The following is a 15,068-nucleotide window of genomic DNA, read 5'->3' on the forward strand; positions in this document are numbered from 1 at the left end:
AACTTGAAACAGTCGTTTTGTTTCATTTAGATAATTAGTATTCATCAAGCTAAATTAATATAAAAATGTGATTACGTTGTTGACATGAAACATTCACTACATCCTGACTGTTCCCATATTAAAACATTCACTACATCCTGACTGTTCCCATATTAAAACATTCACTACATCATGACTGTTCCCATATTAAAACATTCACTACATCATGACTGTTCCCATATTAAAACATTCACTACATCATGACTGTTCCCATCAGTATTATTAAAACATTCACTACATCATGGCTGTTCCCATCAGTATTATTAAAACATTCACTACATCATGACTGTTCCCATATTAAAACATTCACTACATCATGACTGTTCCCATCAGTATTATTAAAACATTCACTACATCATGACTGTTCCCATATTAAAACATTCACTACATCCTGACTGTTCCCATATTAAAACATTCACTACATCCTGACTGTTCCCATATTAAAACATTCACTACATCATGACTGTTCCCATCAGTATTATTAAAACATTCACTACATCATGGCTGTTCCCATATTAAAACATTCACTACATCATGACTGTTCCCATATTAAAACATTCACTACATCATGACTGTTCCCATCAGTATTATTAAAACATTCACTACATCATGACTGTTCCCATATTAAAACATTCACTACATCATGACTGTTCCCATCAGTATTATTAAAACATTCACTACATCATGACTTTTCCCATATTAAAACACTCACTACATCATGGCTGTTCCCATCAGTATTATTAAAACATTCACTACATCATGACTGTTCCCATATTAAAACATTCACTACATCATGGCTGTTCCCATATTAAAACATTCACTACATCATGATTGTTCCCATATTAAAACACTCACTACATCATGGCTGTTCCCATCAGTATTATTAAAACATTTACTACATCATGACTGTTCCCATCAGTATTATTAAAACATTCACTACATCATGACTGTTCCCATATTAAAACATTCACTACATCATGACTGTTCCCATATTAAAACATTCACTACATCCTGACTGTTCCCATATTAAAACATTCACTACATCATGACTGTTCCCATCAGTATTATTAAAACATTCACTACATCATGACTGTTCCCATCAGTATTATTAAAACATTCACAACATCATGACTGTTCCCATATTAAAACATTCACTACATCATGACTGTTCCCATCAGTATTATTAAAACATGCACTACATCATGACTGTTCCCATATTAAAACATTCACTACATCATGACTGTTCCCATCAGTATTATTAAAACATTCACTACATCATGACTGTTCCCATATTAAAACACTCACTACATCATGACTGTTCCCATATTAAAACATTCACTACATCATGACTGTTCCCATATTAAAACATTCACTACATCATGACTGTTCCCATCAGTATTATTAAAACATTCACTACATCATGACTGTTCCCATCAGTATTATTAAAACATTCACTACATCCTGGCTGTTCCCATATTAAAACATTCACTACATCATGACTGTTCCCATAATAAAACATTCACTACATCCTGGCTGTTCCCATATTAAAACATTCACTACATCATGGCTGTTCCCATATTAAAACATTCACTACATCATGACTGTTCCTATATTAAAACATTCACTACATCATGGCTGTTCCCATATTAAAACATTCACTACATCATGGCTGTTCCCATATTAAAACATTCACTACATCATGACTGTTCCCATCAGTATTATTAAAACATTCACTACATCCTGACTGTTCCCATCAGTATAATTAAAACATTCACTACATCATGACTGTTCCTATATTAAAACATTCACTACATCATGGCTGTTCCCATCAGTATTATTAAAACATTCACTACATCATGACTGTTCCATCAGTATTATTAAAACATTCACTACATCATGACTGTTCCCATCAGTATTATTAAAACATTTACTACATCATGACTGTTCCCATCAGTATTATTCAAACATTCACTACATCATGACTGTTCCCATCAGTATTATTAAAACATTCACTACATCATGGCTGTTCCCATATTAAAACATTCACTACATCATGACTGTTCCCATATTAAAACATTCACTACATCATGACTGTTCCCATCAGTATTATTAAAACATTCACTACATCATGACTGTTCCCATATTAAAACATTCACTACATCATGACTGTTCCATCAGTATTATTAAAACATTCACTACATCATGGCTGTTCCCATCAGTATTATTAAAACATTCACTACATCATGGCTGTTCCCATATTAAAACATTCACTACATCATGACTGTTCCCATAAGTATTACTAAAACATTCACTACATCCTGGCTGTTCTCATCAGTATTATTAAAACATTCACTACATCATGGCTGTTCCCATATTAAAACATTCACTACATCATGACTGTTACCATATTAAAACATTCACTACATCATGACTGTTCCCATCAGTATTATTAAAACATTCACTACATCATGACTGTTCCCATCAGTATTATTAAAACATTCACTACATCATGACTGTTCCATCAGTATTATTAAAACATTCACTACATCATGACTGTTCCATCAGTATTATTAAAACATTCACTACATCATGACTGTTCCCATCATTATTATTAAAACATTCACTACATCCTGGCTGTTCCCATATTAAAACATTCACTACATCATGGCTGTTCCCAACAGTATTATTAAAACATTCACTACATCATGGCTGTTCCCATATTAAAACATTCACTACATCATGACTGTTCCCATCAGTATTATTAAAACATTCACTACATCATGACTGTTCCCATATTAAAACATTCACTACATCATGACTGTTCCCATATTAAAACATTCACTACATCATGACTGTTCACATATTAAAACATTCACTAAATCATGACTGTTCCCATATTAAAACATTCACTACATCATGACTGTTCCCATCAGTATTATTAAAACATTCACTACATCATGGCTGTTCCCATATTAAAACATTCACTACATCATGACTGTTCCCATCAGTATTATTAAAACATTCACTACATCATGACTGTTCCCATATTAAAACATTCACTACATCATGACTGTTCCCATATTAAAACATTCACTACATCATGGCTGTTCCCATATTAAAACATTCACTACATCATGACTGTTCCCATCAGTATTATTAAAACATTCACTACATCATGGCTGTTCCCATCAGTATTATTAAAACGCTCACTACATCATGACTGTTCCCATCAGTATTATTAAAACATTCACTACATCATGACTGTTCCCATATTAAAACATTCACTACATCATGACTGTTCCATCAGTATTATTAAAACATTCACTACATCATGGCTGTTCCCATCAGTATTATTAAAACATTCACTACATCATGGCTGTTCCCATATTAAAACATTCACTACATCATGACTGTTCCCATAAGTATTACTAAAACATTCACTACATCCTGGCTGTTCTCATCAGTATTATTAAAACATTCACTACATCATGGCTGTTCCCATATTAAAACATTCACTACATCATGACTGTTACCATATTAAAACATTCACTACATCATGACTGTTCCCATCAGTATTATTAAAACATTCACTACATCATGACTGTTCCCATCAGTATTATTAAAACATTCACTACATCATGACTGTTCCATCAGTATTATTAAAACATTCACTACATCATGACTGTTCCATCAGTATTATTAAAACATTCACTACATCATGACTGTTCCCATCATTATTATTAAAACATTCACTACATCCTGGCTGTTCCCATATTAAAACATTCACTACATCATGGCTGTTCCCAACAGTATTATTAAAACATTCACTACATCATGGCTGTTCCCATATTAAAACATTCACTACATCATGACTGTTCCCATCAGTATTATTAAAACATTCACTACATCATGACTGTTCCCATATTAAAACATTCACTACATCATGACTGTTCCCATATTAAAACATTCACTACATCATGACTGTTCCCATATTAAAACATTCACTACATCATGACTGTTCCCATATTAAAACATTCACTACATCATGACTGTTCCCATCAGTATTATTAAAACATTCACTACATCATGGCTGTTCCCATATTAAAACATTCACTACATCATGACTGTTCCCATCAGTATTATTAAAACATTCACTACATCATGACTGTTCCCATATTAAAACATTCACTACATCATGACTGTTCCCATATTAAAACATTCACTACATCATGGCTGTTCCCATATTAAAACATTCACTACATCATGACTGTTCCCATCAGTATTATTAAAACATTCACTACATCATGACTGTTCCCATCAGTATTATTAAAACATTCACTACATCATGACTGATCCCATCAGTATTATTAAAACATTCACTACATCATGACTGTTCCCATCAGTATTATTAAAACATTCACTACATCATGACTGTTCACATCAGTATTATTAAAACATTCACTACATCATGACTGTTCCCATATTAAAACATTCACTACATCATGACTGTTCCCATCAGTATTATTAAAACATTCACTACATCCTGACTGTTCCCATATTAAAACATTCACTACATCATGACTGTTCCCATATTAAAACATTCACTACATCATGACTGCTACCATCAATATTATTAAAACATTCACTACATCATGACTGTTCCCATCAGTATTATTAAAACATGCACTATATCACGACTGTTCCTATATTAAAACATTCACTACATCATGGCTGTTCCCATCAGTATTATTAAAACATTCACTACATCATGACTGTTCCCATCAGTATTATTAAAACATTCACTACATCATGACTGTTCCCATATTAAAACATTCACTACATCATGGCTGTTCCCATCAGTATTATTAAAACATTCACTACATCATTACTGTTCCCATCAGTATTATTAAAACATTTACTACATCATGACTGTTCCCATCAGTATTATTAAAACATTCACTACATCATGACTGTTCCATCAGTATTATTAAAACATTCACTACATCATGACTGTTCCCATCAGTATTATTAAAACATTCACTACATCATGACTGTTCCCATCAGTATTATTAAAACATTCACTACATCATGACTGTTCCCATCAGTATTATTCAAACATTCACTACATCATGACTGTTCCCATATTAAAACACTCACTACATCATGGCTGTTCCCATATTAAAACATTCACTACATCATGGCTGTTCCCATCAGTATTATTAAAACATTCACTACATCATGACTGTTCCCATATTAAAACATTCACTACATCATGACTGTTCCCATCAGTATTATTAAAACATTCACTACATCATGACTGTTCCCATCAGTATTATTAAAACACTCACTACATCATGACTGTTCCCATCAGTATTATTAAAACATTCACAACAACATGACTGTTCCCATATTAAAACATTCACTAAATCATGACTGTTCCCAACAGTATTATTAAAACATTCACTACATCATGACTGTTCCCATCAGTATTATTAAAACATTCACTACATCATGACTGTTCCCAACAGTATTATTAAAACATTCACTACATCATGACTGTTCCCATATTAAAACATTCACTACATCATGACTGTTCCCATATTAAAACATTCACTACATCATGGCTGTTCCCATCAGTATAATTAAAACATTCACTACATCATGGCTGTTCCCATCAGTATTATTAAAATATTCACTACATCATGACTGTTCCCATATTAAAACACTCACTACATCATGACTGTTCCCATATTAAAACATTCACTACATCATGACTGTTATGTGATTTTCTTTCAAGAAAAAGGACATTTCTAAGTGACCCCAAACTTTTGAACGGTAGTTTACATGTACATGATGTATTGTTACACCATGTAGGAGCAGTATAGACCTAGTCTGTTCATTATATACATCTACATGATGTATTGTTACACCATGTAGGAGCAGTATAGACCTAGTCTGTTCATTATATACATCTACATGATGTATTGTTACACCATGTAGGAGCAGTATAGACCTAGTCTGTTCATTATATACATCTACATGATGTATTGTTACACCATGTAGGAGCAGTATAGACCTAGTCTGTTCATTATATATATCTACATGATGTATTGTTACACCATGTAGGAGCAGTATAGACCTACAGTAGCTGGCTACTTATTTAGATTTGGTTTGACTTAATGAAACTGCCTTAAATGTTCTGTAGTAAAAAAATAAAAATATTCGCACTAATCAATCACCACATTCAGGTCTTTGTATGTCTCAATTTAATGGTATTATTTAATTAAATCCATGTAAAATAATCTTTGTCTGAATATAAAATGTGATCCTCAACTGCGTTTCCCTCCAGTCAGCAGACGGCGATGTGCGTCTTTCAGGCGATGCTGCAGCGTGACGTATAATCTAGTGGACGGTTCTTCATAAACAGCTCGTCAACCACCTCGGTAGCTTGCTAGCCAACATAGCCGAAAGATTCAACCTATTTATACGTTTTCGGTCTATATTAGCTACTGTGTTTTAGACACACTTCTATCGTATCTACTTGTTAACCTATTTAATTTAATATTACGTTATTGTTTATTAGTCAGCTATAGTAGCTGGCTGGTTAAGTTAGCATTAGCCTAGTCGCTAATGATAGCTAGCTAGCTAACATCCCCGAACATGGGCTCCCTAAACTACTCCCCTCCTGTTAAAGAAGAGGAGGTCTGCTGGACGGAGAAAGAAGCTCTGGGGCTGAACATTGTCGTGAAAGAGGAGAAGGAAGAGGAGGATGTTACAGTAAAACAAGAAGTAGAGGGTGAGGCTGTTACAGTGAAAGATGAAGAGAAAGACGTTTCAGTTAAACAAGAGGAAGAAGAGGATGATGCTGTTTTTGGAGTGAAGAAGGAAGGAGAGATTACTGTCACATTGGAAGATGAAGAGGAGGAGGAGACAGGAGATCTGATTAACACCAGTAAGTACCACCTTCAATTAGTTTTTAACTTTGGATATTCGGAGTTGGCTCGTCAATACCTCTTCAACGGAGGGTCCTGGGATGATGACTGATATGTCTAGAATCAGACGACTTAGAGAACAAGCTACCCCTTGTTTTCTCCGTTCCGTTTCTAAAAAGTGACTTAACATATATATTTGAGGAGGGTCTATCTGCTGACCGCAGACTGGGGGGGCCACGGCATGTAGTGATTTTAATGTAGTGATGTTTTACTACACACCGTGACCCCCAATAGAGCCATGTGAGAGTTGGGTTGGCTACACCAAAGATTATGGATATACTGACAAGATGTCTCTCCGTCCTGACAAGGGGAGTCGTTGTCCACAAAGCGGCACTGTGGGTTGTCTATCTCCCACCTATCCTGTCTTTGGATTGGTGGATACATCTTATTATTGTTTATTTTCTATGAGGGTTGTTGACGTCAACCGCCTGTATTCAATGGAGAGAGATGCTAAGCTACTAGCATGAATATGCATAGCGATCTGGAGACAAATCCTATAGTGTTTTTATCAAAGTTGTCGGTATGTCACGTGTCCACAAAACAACTTAATCATTACGAAACTTCTGTTAGATCAAGTAAACCTCATGTAGCAAATAAGCCATTCATTTTGTTGTTGACCAAATTCGACACTTTCCACATTGGGATGACAATTGTTTCAACTTGGATACAGCCTACTGTAGCCTACTGGCATGACCTAGAGAGATACAACCTACTGTAACCTACTGGTATGACCTAGAGAGATACAACCTACTGTAACCTACTGGCATGACCTAGAGAGTTACAACCTACTGTAACCTACTGGCATGACCTAGAGAGATACAACCTACTGTAGACTACTGGCATGACCTAGAGAGTTACAACCTACTGACCTACTGGCATGACCTAGAGAGATACAACCTACTGTAACCTACTGGCATGTCCTAGAGAGTTACAACCTACTGTAGACTACTGGCATGACCTAGAGAGTTACAACCTACTGTAACCTACTGGCATGACCTAGAGAGATACAACCTACTGTAACTTACTGGCATGACCTAGAGAGTTACAACCTACTGTAACCTACTGGCATGACCTAGAGAGTTACAACCTACTGTAACCTACTGGCATGACCTAGAGAGATACAACCTACTGTAACCTACTGGCATGACCTAGAGCGATACAACCTACTGACCTACTGGCATGACCTAGAGAGTTACAACCTACTGTAACCTACTGGCATGTCCTACAGAGATACAACCTACTGTAGCCTACCTGCATGTCCTACAGAGATACAACCTACTGTAACCTACTGGCATGTCCTAGAGAGTTACAACCTACTGTAACCTACTGGCATGACCTAGAGAGATACAACCTACTGTAACCTACTGGCATGACCTAGAGAGATACAACCTACTGTAACCTACTGGCACGACCTAGAGAGATACAATCTACTGTAACCTACTGGCATGTCCTAGAGAGTTACAACCTACTGCAACCTACTGGCATGACCTAGAGAGTTACAACCTACTGTAATCTACTGGCATGACCTAGAGAGTTACAACCTACTCTAGCCTACTGGCATGACCTAGAGAGTTACAACCTACTGTAACCTACTGGCATGACCTAGAGAGTTACAACCTTCTGTAACCTACTGGCATGACCTAGAGAGATACAACCTACTGTAACCTACTGGCATGACCTAGAGCGATACAATCTACTGACCTACTGGCATGACCTAGAGAGTTACAACCTACTGTAACCTACTGGCATGTCCTACAGAGATACAACCTACTGTAGCCTACCTGCATGTCCTACAGAGATACAACCTACTGTAACCTACTGGCATGTCCTAGAGAGTTACAACCTACTGTAACCTACTGGCATGACCTAGAGAGATACAACCTACTGTAACCTACTGGCATGACCTAGAGAGATACAACCTACTGTAACCTACTGGCACGACCTAGAGAGATACAATCTACTGTAACCTACTGGCATGACCTAGAGAGATACAACCTACTGTAGCCTACTGGCATGACCTAGAGAGATACAACCTACTGTAACCTACTGGCATGACCTAGAGAGATACAACCACTGGTTTGCATGCATTTCTATGCAGTCAAATTACAAACATCAACATGCAACAACAACCAACGTGCTGTTAGGTGAAGTTATGGGTCCTATAGTAGGTCTATGTTGTTAGGTGAAGTTATGGGTCCTACAGTAGGTCTATGTTGTTGTTAGGTGAAGTTATGGGTCCTACAGTAGGTCTGTGTTGTTGTTAGGTGAAGTTATGGGTTCTACAGTAGGTCTATGTTGTTGTTAGGTGAAGTTATGGGCCAATTTGTTAAACACTTAGTGTACAAACCCTCATTGTCAGGATGATGGCAAAGCTAGCCAAATAACATTTTACTGGTAGAAATGTTTTTTTTTAGTATAAAGCAGTTGATTTGCAACAATAAAAGAAACATTTTATTAAGCAGGACATTCAATCGAGCCTTACAATTATAATCCAAAATAGTGTGAATTGCACTCATAAGCAACCTGTAAATGCATTCAGCCTATGAGAACTCCCCTGAGTTTTCCCCCACGGTGGTGAATTAGTGAATAGACACAGAGCTTAATGTGAGTTTCCTTGAGTAGCACTCCTGATCTTGTCCTGATAGTGCGCTGTAATATTCAGAATACATTGTGAAAAACGAAAATCTTCGCTCACCATTTTTGCTCCAGGCAGATATACTACATCCATAACTAGTGGTTTCCTCATTACCAGATATACTACATCCATAACTAGTGGTTTCCTCATTACCAGATATACTACATCCATAACTAGTGGTTTCCTCATTACCAGATATACTACATCCATAACTAGTGGTTTCCTCATTACCAGATATACTACATCCATAACTATTGGTTTCCTCATTACCAGATATACTACATCAATAACTAGTGGTTTCCTCATTAGCAGGGAGGAGTTTCTACAACCAAATTGCGTGTGCATCGCTGCAATTTTAGCAGGAGGCCAAAAGTCATCTGGCACACTGCTTAGGTCTTGACTGTCTTAAGATAGTCTTGTCAAATGTTGTACAACTTCATGGGTACTCTCTGGTCATCCCTTTTTACCTCAAATAAACAGTGGATTTCTGCTGTTGTGGGCATTTAACCATCTGTATGACTTTGTTGTTCACACAGGAGAGAGACGGGACTATCGTGGATCCTCTGGGGAGCCTCAACAACATCATGATGCTGACGAGGCAGAGAAGAGTCCCTCCAGATCAGAACTCCTCAAGAAACACCTGCAGAGACCCACAGGGAAGAAATCTCACTGCTGCTCTGACAGTGGGAAAATATTAAACTCCTCAGTAAAACTTAAAGTACATCAAAGAATTCACACTAAAGAGAAACCTTTTGGCTGTACTCAATGTGGGAAGAGTTTTGTTCATTCTAACTGTCTGAAGAGACACCAGATAACACACACAGGAGAGAAAGCTTTTAGCTGTAATCAATGTGGAAGGAGTTATACCCTGTCAGGTAGCCTGATAGCACATCAGAGAACACACACAGGAGAGAAACCTTTTAGCTGTACTCAATGTGGGAAGAGTTTTTTTTCGTTCTAACTGTCTGAAGAGACACCAGAGAACACACACAGGAGAGAAACCTTTTAGCTGTAATCAATGTGGAAAGAGTTTTACTGAGTCAAGAAGCCTGATATCACATCAGAGAACACACACAAGAGAGAAACGAGAGAAACCATATAGCTGTACTCTATGTAGGAAGAGTTTTGTTCTTTCTAGCAGTCTGAAGGTACACCATGGAACACACACAGGAGAGAAATCTTTTAGCTGTGATCAATGTGGGAAGGGGTTTGTTAGTTCTTGTGGTCTGAAGGTACACCATAGAACACACAGGAGAGAAACCTCATAGCTGTGCTCAATGTGGGAATAGATACTCTGATAAACAGAGAAGAGTCTCTCCAAATCAATGTGGGAAGATTTTTCTGCATCTAGCAGTCTGACTCTACACCAGAGAATACACACAGGAGAGAAACTTATAGCTGTGATCAGTGTGACAAGAGATACTCTGATAAAAGATCTCTGATCAAACATCAGAAAATACATGAAGGAATTGTTTCATGATATCAATGAATTAATGTCACAATGTAGAATGTTTTAACATTGTAGTAGGAGTATTTTAATGATGTCACAATGTAGAACCCTAAACGTTTGTCCCCTGTTCTATTGATTTCAACATGATATGGATATTAGCCTCAGGGGGAAAATCCAGGCTCTGAAATGGAAGAGTTACTATTTATGTGATTTAATAAAAAGTGACTAACAACAAAAGAGCTGTGTTACACTTACCACGTTGGTGACCCACTGGAATCAAAATGCAACACTTCAAAATGTATCTGGCTGTTTTCTACAAATTGTCCTCTAACCAGTGATGTACACATTATTCCCAGATTCCATGTGGTTTTTGAGCTGTTAGTTTTAACAGGACGTGCAACCTCATCTCCCTTCTGTCGACACAATTGATTTCAACATGATATCGATGAGTTATGACAAATAAGTGTTGCGTTCCTTTATTTAGCGACCCCTACATTGAAATGCATCTCTCCAAAATGTAGCTGACTGTCTTCTGCAGGTTGTCCTCTAACCAGTGAGGTGAAAGATATCTCCCATTTCCATGTGTTTTTTTAGTTGTGCTAGTTTCAACATCATGTACAACCTGATTTTCCCCCCTTAATCGATATCAGTGATTTATTGCTACTTGTCAAAACAACAGCGTTTTTGGTGCTTGTGCAGTTTATAACGTGCTTGTATAAGTAAATACAAGTAATATGATTATTGTGGCAGATGTTTGTGTAGATAGTACATTTTAGGTTTTCAATTTATCACAAACTGTTTCTGCATTTGGACTATTGATTTGGACACGTTTAAACTGTGACATTGGGGATATCCCATCTAGCACAATGTCGTTGAAAATAAGACTATGCCCGACATTCAATATAAGTTTGGTTTTAGTTGAAAGTGAAAGTTGAAAAGAAAACAATTTAATTTCAACTTACTTGCAGCCTAAACACATAGTCACAGTACAATAATCAATTATATGAACAATCCTACATCACTCCAGTATTTATTTACAACATTCAAGTACTAATTGTCTTTATTCCACTACTGAAGAAGCAGGACTCAAATCACCTCATATTTCAAACATTCAGCCTGACAAAAAATACATGTTTTATTATTCCATGCCTCACCATTAAGTGAAATATTGCTAATACATATTAACAAAGGGGTGTACATTTGGTTTTTATATTTCATGTTTAATATTCATGTAAGATTTAGTAATCATAATTATTTATGCAACCAACTGACAATCTTTTGGTACAATTATATTGATATTGTTGCCCTGCTTTTAGAATATCAGGGTTCATTCTCAGATGTGCCTACCCAAATGTACTAGAGCATGACATTGGGGACTGGACCCCGATCCAACAACATGCCTATCTAGTGAACCCTGAAAAGAGAGAGAAGCTCTGCAGTGAGGTGGAAAGTTACTACGGATATTGCAGGAGTTTCCTCTTGAAATCAGACATGTCCGTGGTAAGGAAACTTGGTTTCTGATTGTCTCAAGGGTGGGCAGTTAAATAGTTTTGTGTTTTGTCAGTGCATTACAATTTATTTTGACTGCATGTTTTTCCGTATTGGAGATGAGTTTTGTTTGGGCTCGTTCCAAGGGGATGAGAGTTCTAGAAGCTAGTGAGTTTTAGGAAGACGAGAGTTCTAGAATCTAGTGAGTTTTAGGAAGACGAGTGTTCTAGAAGCTAGTGAGTTTTAGGAAGATGAGAGTTCTGGAAGCTAGTGAGTTTTAGGATTCTATAGTAAGAAAAAGGATAAATAAATATTTCGATTATATATTATTATTTAGAAATGTGTTTTTCTTGTTGCCCGTCAAGCTGGTTAGCACGTTTAGCTCGTTAGCACGTTTAGCTCGTTAGCCCGTCAAGCTCGTTAGCCCGTCTAGCATGTTATCCCGTCTAGCTCGTTAGCCCGTCTAGCTCGTTAGCCCGTCTAGCCCGTTAGCACGTCTAGCCCGTTAGCTCGTTAGCACGTCTAGCTCGTTAGCACGTCTAGCTCGTTAGCACGTCTCGCTCGTTAGCACGTCTCGCTCGTTAGCCCGTCTAGCTCGTTAGCACGTCTAGCTCGTCTAGCTCGTTAGCACGTCTAGCTCGTTAGCCCGTCTAGCTCGTTAGCCCGTCTAGCCCGTTAGCACGTCTAGCCCGTTAGCACGTCTAGCTCGTTAGCTCGTTAGCACGTCTGGCTCGTTAGCCCGTCTGGCCCGTTAGCCCGTCTGGCCCGTTAGCACGTCTAGCTCGTTAGCACGTAGGACGCACTGATTGGTGTCACCTCGTTAGTCAGTATGTGTTACACCTGTGCTGGCTTGTCCATCTCGTTAGTGGGAAGGTGTTTCACCTGAGCTGGTCCAGGTTCTATTTAAGAGTGTCTGGCCCAGTGCTCCAGTTGTCTTGATAGATGTGGAGAGTCAACACCTTTAGTTGCGCCACCTTTTTGGTTTGCTTCCTGTCTTTAAGTTTGGTGTGGGTTTTTCTTTTGTTTGCCTCTTCTTGGGCAGATTTAGTGGGTCTCATGGTGGGTGTCTTTTATGTCCCAGTTGTTGTTACTAGTCAACTTCCAGTGGACACTGAGAACAAGATTATGTTATAATACTTGTATTGCTTCAAATGGTTGTTTTATGCAACAGAATAGAGGGTTCTTAGAACTATTGTATCTGTGTGTTCTACTGAGGATGGGCTTCTGGGAGAAAACACTGACAGGAGATTTACAATGTCTTTTGGGTGATAAAACCTAAAGAGACCGCATTCCAGAGCATGAGTTAATGTTTCTGTTCTATATGGTACCAGGGAGAGATGACCTCAGGGCCAGACCCTTGTCTCTACACAAAGAGTAGTGTTTTTACAGCAGATACTGTCTGCTGAGAATTCTAAGTATCTTTCATACAAATCTTAACCTTGTGACCCGTTCTATACATCTATTGTTCGTCATGTAGGTTGAAAGGGGTGTATCTTGGCTATAAAAGACCATTGTACTTTTGTTTTGTGGCTCTCAACGAATCATCTGGGGGTGATTCATCTCTCAACGAATCATCTGGGGGTGATTCATCTCTCAATGAATCATCTGGGGGTGATTCGTCGACCAGCCATCATTATTGTAGAGCACTCAATTGATTCTCTTTGTATGTGTGTGTTGTATTGACCTGCTCCCTTATAAGTGAATAAAGATTTAGTTTAAGAATAACTCTGACTTGTGTGATGTTTGTCTCTCCTCATTTGATTTGAAAGAAAATAACAACCACATTTGGCGATGAGAATCCCTACCTGGGCTCGAACCAGGGACTCTCTGCACACATCAACAACAACTCTCAAAGCACCGTTACCCATTGCTCCACAAAAGCAGCGGCCCTTGCAGAGCAACTACTTCAAGGTCTCACATCGCCGATTGAAACGCTATTAACACCCCACACTAGCTAGCCATTTCACATCGGTTATTTACTATTTTATTGAATAAACCTTTTTCCATAAAGTTAGAGTCCTAAGTCATTTCAGAGTTTGCTAAATCCAATGGTTCTAACCGAGAGTCACCTTAACTTTATTGACGACACCCAAATGGATACTGTCATTAACGCGGGTCTTCAATAATTACACATAATACTTAATACTGTAGCTGTTTAGTTAGTTGAACATGTGACTATCATCAGCTGATCCAGGAAATCATTTTCTGAATGACAGTCACATGACAAACATCACGACATGGGTATATTTGTTGTTAGGTGAAGTTATGGGTCCTACAGTAGGTCTATGTTATTCTTAGGTGAAGTTATGGGCCAATTTGCCAAACACCTAATTTACAAACCCTCATTGTCAGGCTGATGGAAAAGCCAAAGATTATTTTACTGGTTGAAGTGTTTTTTTTAAGTACAAAGCGGTTGATTTGCGATGATGACACAAACATTATATTAAGCAGAACATTCAAACGA

The sequence above is a fragment of the Salmo trutta genome, unplaced genomic scaffold (genome assembly GCF_901001165.1).
Source record: "Salmo trutta unplaced genomic scaffold, fSalTru1.1, whole genome shotgun sequence".
NCBI lineage: Eukaryota > Metazoa > Chordata > Actinopteri > Salmoniformes > Salmonidae > Salmo > Salmo trutta.